The 10,913-nt window shown below is 39.6% G+C and overlaps 1 protein-coding gene across 2 annotated transcripts in view; it reads left to right on the forward strand.

The window, feature by feature from the left end:
- LOC149065304 (rho GTPase-activating protein 18-like) overlaps positions 1 to 10,913 on the forward strand; it is a 234,053-nt gene that overhangs the window by 108,492 nt on the left and 114,648 nt on the right. The gene's annotated exons all lie outside the window — the stretch shown is intronic.

The following is a 10,913-nucleotide window of genomic DNA, read 5'->3' on the forward strand; positions in this document are numbered from 1 at the left end:
CGTCCATGCTGTGAAATTATTTTTTCATTTATTGTTTTAAACTCCTATTTATGCCATAAGAAAATAACGGGGGGGGGGGGTCATGTTTGTTTTCACCGAGTCACGTGATGTTCCGACGGAAGATATTGGGGGACACAGTTCTCAGCACCGCCAAGGCGGAGACCACCTACTCTCTCCAAAGGCTTGATTTATATACTGTTGGTGCTGCCATTTAATCTCGAAATTTCAGGCAACTCATGAGATGATGAAAGAGAGATAAGAAAGTTCTTTGTCATTTTTTGGCATGAAATTTTTTTATGCGACGAAAATTTCGGTAACAAAATTCGTACATTTTGCAATAATCGATTTTATGTAGAAAAAATAATTATTTCTTTCCACAAAATCATTCGGAAAATATGGGTGATCGAACAAATAAGTGAAAACACGGATTATGTGGTCTTCGGATAGGATTACCAGATTCAAAACTGAAAAAGGGGAACGCCTGGTGCGAACCTTAGGCAGTGCCGTCTTAACGCATGCTTCCCCCCCCCCGGGCCGTGCCCGAAGTGCCTCAAGAGAAGAGGTGCCTCAGAAAAACGAGACGTAGTTGAATTTTTCGAGAATTTTCCAGGTAGGGCCTCCAAGAAATCCCTTGGCTCGGGGGGAGGGGGGGGCTATGATGCTATTACGACGATCCTGCCCGTCAGTCCTACTCTTGTGGAAATCATGGAATTCCAGTAATTGATTCCTTTACTTCTATTAATTTACATTAATTACACAAAAATAGCAATAAAAATTTCGAAAAATGATCAGTTATCGAATTGCAACGTATATTTGATAAAGAGATGATGAAGCGCTTTAAAAGTATGACAAAATTTTATGACTGTTCAAATATGGTTCGAGCCACGATGAAGTGTCAGCAGGTGGACCACGCGCTAATTATTATTAATGACCTACGAATTTTGTAAAATTAATTTAAATGTCATTCTGTCTCAATGGGTCGTGTTTGATTACGATCCAGACTATCGACGCGTTCATGAAATAATGAAAAAAATTAAAGTAATAAAATGCGTTCTTTCTGGAAAAAAATTTCCCTCCAAGATTTATGTTCGCAACTCGAAAAGTTTGTAAGTCGGGAACAACTACATAAAATTTTTTAGAGGGAGCCGCAAAATTTTTTTTTTGCATTGGGCCGCGAAATTCTTCTGAGCCCGGACCTGTGTCCGATTTTGAATTTAAATATCTCAGGGAATAATGCAGTCAAAAACATGTGATTTGTTTGTTGGGCTCCGAAGAGAAAGAACAACAACTGTGTAATTGGAAGTTAGAGGACGGGGGAAGGGAAGGGATCGTATAAAAATTTACATTTATCATTTTGTGTACACTGTATTTTCATCCTCAAAACTCGTACAGGGGGATTTTTGGTCATATTTTGAGAATTTTTAAAATTATAACCATACCACTACGACGAACGGTTGATGGATAAAGGCTGTACCAACACTCCATGGAGAAACCATTGAATCTTATAATGGCCGTAATATTACCAATAGGCAGTGCCGCAACTGGGGGGGGGGGGCAACTTCAACAACTATTACAAAAGGGGGCGCAACTTCAACCTATCCTTCAGCATTACGGGGGGGGGGTGCCTAAATGAGTAGTTGCCCTCGCTAACCAAGTATCCAGTTACGCAGTTGCGGCCCTGCCAATAGGTATCTTATTTCTGACGAATCGCCGTTATATTGGGTACTTTTTCTTTTAGATACATTGTCAAGTTTGTAATTTACACCTGGTAGCATTTCTTTTACTTCTACGGATCAAACTACACAGTTGATCCACTAATGACACATAAAAATCATGTCCTTATTCTGTAGAACTTGGTTTGCTGCATGGGGCCCATCTGGTCACTTCTGGCAACCAAGTGACAATTAGATCTGGTTCCGATTTTCAAGAGTAAATATGCAAATAGGTAGGTAGGAATTTTTAGCATGGTTCCTCTCTCAGAAAAGTCGCTTTGTATGCGGGCGTATGATAATGTTAAGACAGTCCCGGGCGGGCTTTATGAAAATTGTGAAAAGCTAATCGAAAAACTCAGCAAAATAATGTGAAGTCTAGTTTGCAATATTATTAGATTCTCATCTTTCGTGCCATTCTTGTGATAATGATCTTCAACTATACAATCAAGTGTTCTTACAATTTTAGGATCTTCTATCGGATGATGGATGCTGAAAAAAAAATCGTGCATTAAAAATAAAATACCATGTGATATCTTTTTGGTGGTGCCCCTTTAGTACTGATACCCTAAGCACGTGCTTATTTTGCTTAATGGTTAATCCGGCCCTGTGACTTTCTCTGGAATGAATGTTTCAAACAAATATTTAAAAATTTTTCACACGCGTATTTTAGTTCATTTTTTTAAGTTCATAGTATGGCTACAACACGAACCTATATCCTTGATACATTATTGAAAACGATGTGAAAGGTTGAACTTTTCAATTCTGATTCATTTCTGTGTGGTTACTCCCTCATTATATACTACTTTTATCCACATGAAGAGAATAAAATTAACAAAACTGCTTGCTATCACTTTCTGTGATTTTCATCACTACAAGAATGCGTATTTTGGAAGCTACAATTGACATTTTCTCAACGAAACCGTAATAATTTACACAAAAATAAACTAATTTGAAATAATACAAATTTCATCCAGTACAGTAACTTGATGACATTATACCGTCTTCAAGCTCAGAATTTACATTGATTGAAAATAATTTGTTATATATATATATATTTTTTTTACTGTATTCTATTACGTTCATTTTGCTCTTTCGTTATTTTCATAAATTAAAAATTAATCAAATTAAATTCAAACATATTTATATACTTCAGACAATTTTCGAATAACTATCTTCTAATGGAAAAACGGGTGGGGGGGGGGGGAGTAGAAAACTATTCACGTTCGCTAGAGGGGGGGCCACAGGAATGAGAAATGGTTGAAAGGGGGGCCATGGACAAAAATAGGTTGAGAACCACTGGTGTAGCAGTAGTAGGTAGGGCCTCCAAAAAATGGCTCGGGGATCCATGATGTTCTTAAGGCAGCCACCTCGTTGGGCAATTTGCCTGTTGTGGCGTTGTAATTGTATTGTATTTGTAAGTACTATTGTTAAGGAGGCAAAGAGTTATAGAATTTAGGGATAAGATATGAGAAATGTTTCTTCCCAATCGTGTTATAGATTCTAGGGAGTAAATAGGTGGAGTTGATTCTTGCAGAAGAACGAAAGGTGTTCAAAGGTAAAGAATGTTGTTTTTTATATAAAATAACTATTGATTTGAAGAAATAGAGATGTCGAAGAAGTAATATGTTTAGAGAATGGAAAAGTTGTAGTGAGGGAGTACAATAATCATTGGTAATCAGTCTAATTATTCTTTTGTGCAAAGTGACCAAAGGATATAGGTTATTAATGTAATCACTACCCCAGGCGGAAAGACCATAAAGTAGTTGAGAGTGAAAAAATGAGTAGTACAGAACTAAAAGAAAAGAGGAATTGATATAAAATTTGAGGTAAAAAAATTTGTACAACAAATAACGAAGTTTTCTGTGAAGTTTTGTGATAGGAGAATTCCATTTAAGGTGAGAGTCAACGTAAACACCAAGATATTTGATAGAATGTACTTGTTGAAAAGGATTACGATGACGATCATTAGGGGAGCAGTTAGAATCATGGAAAACAATATTAATATTATGTAGAGGGTTATTAAGTAATAAAAAATAGTTGAAATTGGTTTTGAATACATTAATAGTTAATTTATTAGCTGAATACCAGTTGCGTACTTTAATTAAGTCTTGGTTAATCATATTAGTCAACGTTTGGTCGTCTTTGGCGCTATAAATAATGACGGTATCATCAGCAAATGTTATTATGTTACCAACAATGTTAATGTTACAAAAGTCATTAATGAAAATGAGGAATAATAAGGGGCCAAGAACAGAGCCTTGAGGGACTCCGTTAATAATTTTCATAATATTGCTATGTTTATCACCACACTTAACAAATTGGTATCTATTATTAAGGTAAGATCGCAAAAGTTTAAGAGGAACAACACTTCTTATACCACAGAAACTAAGTTTTTCTATCAGGATTTCATGAGAGACTCTGTCGAAAGCTTTTCTGATATCTAAGAAAATAGCAACTGTTTTGTAAGATTTATCAATATTAGTATAGACAGTTGAAGTAAAATCTAGAAGAGCAGATTCTGTGTTTTTGTTAGGTAGGAATCCATGTTGTTTGGAGGAGAAAAAGTTAGATTTAAGTAGAAAAGGAAACAGTCGAGATTTTTATTATGGTTTCAAACAGCTTGGAAACAGAGTTGAGGATTGAAATAGGTCTGTAGTTATTGAGGTCGTTAGAATCACCGGATTTATAAATTGGAATAACTGATGCAATTTTCAAAATCAAATGCCTTGCCCGGGTCATTTGAACGAGAATTAAAACTATGGTTAGAAAGATAGGAAGAAATAGCTGTATAATCGATAAATTTCACAGTAGGAGAATTCAATGTAGCCGTCAATCCAGGAGATGAAAATATAAACTTGCAAAGAATGGGATAGTGACCACTTGAATCAGTAGTAAATACAGAAGAATAAATATTAGTAATGTTTTTTTAAATTACGAATAAAAATGTGATCTAAACAGGACTACGTGTTACATGTTCGAAGGGAATTATGTATTTTATGGTTGCACGGTAAGAAGGTATACTGTACGTGGCTGAAGTTTCAGAATTCCTGCAGAAAAGGCGGTTATTGGACGGTATTTTGCTCTTTTCTATAAACTCGTTTTCGTCACTAATGCTCCTTAGGGGCCGTTCAAGTATTACGTAAGCAGATTTTTAACCATTCTTGACCCCCCCCCCCCCGCCAGCAAAATTTCATCATCAGCTTTGCCCCTCTGAGACCTAACGCATATTGGTGGGATCAGAGATGGGGGCATGGGGGGGCACGAGGGGGGGGCATCTCCCCCCGACGATCAAAAATTTATTTTTTTATGCAAAAAATATTTTTAATTGAAATTTCGGAAGAAAATACCTTTATATGTTGTTATAATCAATTTCTGTTAATTTCAGTGTTATTTGAAGGCTATGTGAACGCAAAATTTATCTTTAATAAATTCATTGCGACCCTCCCTCTAAGTTATGTAATGAATCAATCGCATAAAGGCCCTTGGCCCGCGGACCAAATATGATCCTAGGGGTTATCTAATGCGGCCTGCCCTCCTCAAACCTAATTTTGTAAAAATGAACTAAGCGGCACATTTTCACAGATCGCTTAAGTGTCCCGTGGTACAATTCCAGAATACTTAAGCGATCCGTGTAACATTTAGAGGTCCCTTGAGTGATATGTGACGTAGTTTTAGAGCACTTAAGCGGCCCCCAATGCGGTTCTACATCACTCAAGTTACCCGCGGCGCATTCTCACATTATTTAAGTGATCCGCGGCAAATAATTACGGATCACTTGAGTGATGCGTGACACAGTTTCAGAGCACTCAAGCGGCCCGGACACATTTCCAGATCGCTTGGATCCGTGAAACATTTGGAGATCACTAAAGTGGCTCTGTAGGACAGTTATCAATATGGGGGGGGGGGGTGGTGGTGGGTGTTACTTCAAGTGGCCACAAACTATCGAAAGGTTTTCGCGTTTTTGGCGCAGCAAGTAAGATGGCATTAAAAATATTTCATATTTTCATAAAGGGTGGTTTATGACGTAAGCATCATCTAACCCCCCTTGTCAGCAAATCGGAAACTTCCCCTGGGGCCCGGGAGGACTTGAATCATTTTTTGTTTTTTCACGCTATAAATTCATCATAAAGGGGGCCCCTACAAGGGGTGGGCTGACAAGACTCCAGCCCTGGGGCCCGGGACGATTTTTACCTTTTTTGTTTTTTCACGCTATAAATTCATCATAAAGGGGGCCCCGTGAATGTCTGGTCGGGGGGGGCCGCAAAATATCCCAGCCTAGGGGCCCTGCTTCAGGATGTGGGGGCCATGGATCCTATACTAAACGCACGGCTTCTAGCCCCGGGGCCATTCTATTTTATTCTATGGAAATTAAATCGGGCATAGCAAAGCGTTTTGTCGTTCTTTAGTTCGCCACTAGATGGCAGCAGCATTTTATCGTCATTTTACTTTATCAATGGAGTCCAGAAATTACGAAATTTTTTTGTCAAAACACCTTTTCAGAATTTTTTGTGACATAAATGCCTATTTTGAAATTTTTGTCCAAGTTTATTCTAGAATTTCAAAGGACATAATCAATAGAATTCAGGATATTGAGAACTTCAAAAGAATTGCTCGTTTTAAAATCGCGATGCTTAGCATTTATTGATTAATTATCAGGAAGCCCCCTTGCGGTTCTATTGTAAATTAGAAGAATAGGTCTGAGGTATGGAAAATTTGGTGCTGCCACATGCATTAACTTTACTTTGGCAGAATGGCGTTGAGACATGAATGTTTTTATTTTGCATCAGTGGTTCCCGGCCCCCAACTAGATAGAAAACCGATAATCCAAGTAAGTCGTATTGCACTGGGAATGGAAAAAGGTTAAGAAACAGTGTTTTAGATCAGTGGTTCTCAACCGGGGGCCACGGAAGAAAATGGAGAACGGGGCCATGACAGCTGGTTTGGAGGGCTGCAGAGAGCTGAGAAGAATCACTATACGGTACACTTACAGAATTTAGCAAAACCACCCGTAAAACCAGGGCCGTGTTAGGACATGGACCCATCCGGGCCTCACCACCTACATTTCACAGCAGGTTCCCTAGGGTGGGGTTTGTCGCAGGCCCCCGGCTACATTTTTCACGGACCCCTCCTCTATATTAAATTTATAGTGTGAAAAACAAAAAAAATGATGAAAGCCATATTAGACCCGGGCTGCTGCTCTGCTACTCCCACTCTTGTGAGGGGACATGCCCGGGGGTCTCAAACTTATGATATTTTGTATAGTACAATACATTTTGAAAATAAGTTGGAAATATGTAGGCTGTTTATTAACCCAGCTAAGTATGGGACTACCATAGCATCACTTTTCCTAAGGCGCCCATGATGTTGAGACGGCCCCGAATAGAACTCCGACTAGCGGGGAGCTCAATAAATTACAGGCTAGTGGTCTGGAGGCAAGGGCATAGCGAGTGGGGGGACTTGGGGGTCTGGTCCCCCCCCCCCCGAAATGTGAGAAAATGTGTCTGGAGGCCAATCTTATTTGAAAACTTTTCGTTCAGTATAAATTCACTGAAAAAAATCAATTGAATACGTATAAAGGATCTTGCTTCTAGATGAGGGTCGAAAACTCTGGGTAAGACAAGAGAAGCACGAGAAAAAAAAATATGGTTCAAAGGGGGCCACGGGCAAAAAAAGGTTAAGAAACAGTGAGTTAGATGAACGCAGTCCATGGGTGAAGAAAGATGAGGAAAATTAGAAGTTTGTTTCTTCCAGGCTTTATATGCATGTGCTGTTCTCGTGCATTGGACTGCATTGTACATGGCTCACCGATGACTGTCCCAAGAGATCATCAGTTGTTTTTATTGCTTGCATGACACGGGGAAGGCCTCTGGCACTGGAGCCCATGTCGTTTTGATTTTTCATTTTTGCACTATAAATGCACTACTGAACCACACATGTACCTCGTCCATATTCCTTTGCGGAACTTCTAACGAATTATTACATCCGAGGATGACGTCTCTCTCTGCTATCGATACAAAAGGTTTTTAAAAGCTGGGTGATGCAAAGATATATTTCTCGGGAAGAGAAAATTCAACTGCCCCTGCGGGGAATCGAACCCACGTCCTTTCACTTTCCGGGTGAACGCACTAGGCTACAGAGGCAACGAATATCTCAAATTTTTCCTTGGAGCTCGTGTGCACTGAATTCTATTTTTCCAAAAAATAAGTATATATATCTTCGCATCACCCAGCTATTAAAAACCTTCGTATAGATAGCGGAGGATCACGTCATCCTCGGATAAGTCGCCACCTGGTGGCATCGTCAGCAATTGTGAGCTTTGGCCTGAGTTAGGTCAACACCTGCTTTAGAAGGTATTGGTTAGGTCCGACCATCCATGTACGGTCCCGTTCAGTGCACACGAGCTCCAAGGCAGTGCCGTCTTAACGCATGGGCCCATCCGGGCACGTCCCGGATGGACCGGATGGCCTCAAGAGGAAAAGGACCCCCCCCCCCTTTTCTCTTGAGGAGTGTGGTTGGAATTTAGTATTTTATCATGTGTACATGTCGTTTATAATTTTTGTGATTGTGTTTTTGTTTGGGTTGCTGTATTTTTGGAAATATATGGCATTCATATTTGTTATGGGCATCTTTTTCTCAGTCACCTCGTTGGGCATTTTGCTTGTTGTGGCGTTGTATTTGTATTTTCGAGAATTCACCACGTAGGGCCTCGGAAAAATCATTTGGCCCGGGGCCCAAAATGCTCTTAAGATGGCTCTGCTCCAAGGAAAGATTCATGTATTCGTTGCCTCTGTAGTCGAGTGGTCTAGGGCGTTCACCCGGAAATGGAAAGGACGTGGGTTCGATTCCCCGCAGGGGCAGTTGAATTTCTCTTTTCAAAAAAATATATCTTCGCATCAGCCAGCCGTTAAACACCTTTGTATAGAATTCGTAACGATTGTTACATTTGCTGCCACCTACCACATATTTTTCGAACTATAAGTGAAGTGTTACGTTTGAAGATTTTACCGTTGTAAGCCCGTTGCCTCTCAACGGCGAGACTTTTTAATATGGGGGGAGGGGCGGGATCGGCTTGCATTCGACTATAAATGCACTGCAAATACACATTATTCGTTTTAGGTAAGTATTCAGTACTAGATTAAATTGACCAGAGCTTCTCTCAGAGGTGTGTGACTGGTATGAGACAACAGCGAGCCCAACGATTGAACGAATCTTGCTTATGTGGCAATATAAATGAATAAAGTTAAATTTTTTTACGACATATAGAGTCAAACCTCGTTAGTGCGTCACCCGGTTAACACGTCACTCCGCTTACCGGGTCATTTTTTGGAAGTCCCAATTGTCCTCGGGCATGAATTGGCACAGCTATGGCTTACTCCGTTTAACGAGTCACTCCGCTTAATAAGTCATATTTTTGCTCTCCCAAGAGTGACTCATTAACGAGGTTTGACTGTATTCAAACAAGATCTTCAACTATTAAAAATTATGATGAACATTTCACATAATACAACAAACAAACGAGAACTACAGTATTTGCAATTCGAAGGAGCCTCCGTTATTTTTTTTTTCCTCTACGGGCTTCGCGTCTGATTACAGTGGCCCTGGAATCGGCCTGATTCCGAGTGACCACAAACACGTTATTTTTGGCATGAAATCAATTTATAAATAACTGCATTATCATCCAAATTAACGTACAGGGGGTATGACAATTTACTGATGAACCGTTGATCCTAGAGGCATACTTCCAATTAGAAAGCGTTTTCATTAACGTGTATTACTCAGACAAGCCATTCGTGTTTCAAGGGGTTGTATAGTTATTAAAATACAAATATTAACTTTTTATGCAGTTTCCGTGTGCCCCCAAAATCCCGATTAGAAAGTTGTTGCCCTGTCTCTTCGGTTGCCAATATAAAAAAAAAAAATTACACATATCTAAGTGCAATATTCACTGAGATATTCGAAAAACGGAGGAAAGTTAGGGAAAAACAGCTCTAAAAAAGAGGACATTTTTACCCGCATTTAGCGATGTTTTTTCCCCTAAATTTCCTCCGTTTTTCGGAATTCGAATATCTCAGTGAATATTGGACTTAGAAATGTGGAATTTTATATGTTGGCATCAGAAGAGACACCTCTTATCTGGTTTTGGAGCGCACGGGGACTGTATGAAAAGTTAATTTTTTATATTTCAATAATTATGCAAAATTTTGCAACATCAATGACACATCTGAGTACTACACGTTATCTGGAAACTTTTTTCTAATCGGAAGTATACTTCTATGCTCGACGGTTCACCAGTGAAATGCCATACCCCCGTTTTAATGGATTATTTCAATTATGCACGGGGAGTGCATAATTGAAACGGTGGACCAAGCAAGTGCAACCAATGTTTTAGCAGGTTTCCGGATCGTTAATAAGTTAGCATTTAGTTATTTTGTCCTCGGCTAATTATGAATGCCAATTTATTCTTTTTTAGTGACGTTTTGCCTACTTATTTTGGCCGTTTCTAGTGCGTAAACTTCCGGCCTCTGTTTCGTACTAATGTAATTCAATTTATATAATCTGCAGGCTTGCTAGTTGAGAGTGGAATCGCACGACTATATTTTTAGTATCATTGCTAGGGGGCGCAAGAAGTCCTGGACACATTTTAAAAATTAATAATAATAATAAAAAAGACAGCAATTCGCTTCAAAAAAGTGAGATTTGCACGAAATATTTATCGACGTGTCGAGACCTTTTTTTTGCTGAATAATGAAAAAAAAGTTTCAAATTTCACTTACAGATGGCGCAGTACCACAATGAATGAAACGGGTTATTTCATTTGCAGGGGCGCATTTATGGTTTTGCCGCACTCTGATTTCAGTCTAATTTTCTTGACAGTCCTTCCTCGAATTCACCACCCCACCCTCTGCTATTATCTCCTTGTCCCCCCCCCCCCCCGCCTCCCGCAGTCATTCGCATGCTTGCACACTGACTTGGACACTCACGTGCTTGAAGAGGCTCTAGATCAGTGGTTCTCATCCTTTTCGTGCCCGCGCGTCCCGGTTTCATTCATTTTTGTTAGTCGGTCTGGTCAAATACACGACCAACGGAAAATAAGGAAAAATGAAACGTCCAATCACTCGCGGCCCGGTATAAATGGAGTCATGACCCGGGTCGAGGCCCGGTTGAGAAACACTGCTCTAGATCTCACTGACCTGGTTACTC

The sequence above is a fragment of the Pholcus phalangioides genome, unplaced genomic scaffold, assembly GCF_987345545.1.
Source record: "Pholcus phalangioides strain wild (caught in Gottingen) unplaced genomic scaffold, Ppha-v1.0 ptg000040l_1, whole genome shotgun sequence".
Lineage (NCBI taxonomy): Eukaryota > Metazoa > Arthropoda > Arachnida > Araneae > Pholcidae > Pholcus > Pholcus phalangioides.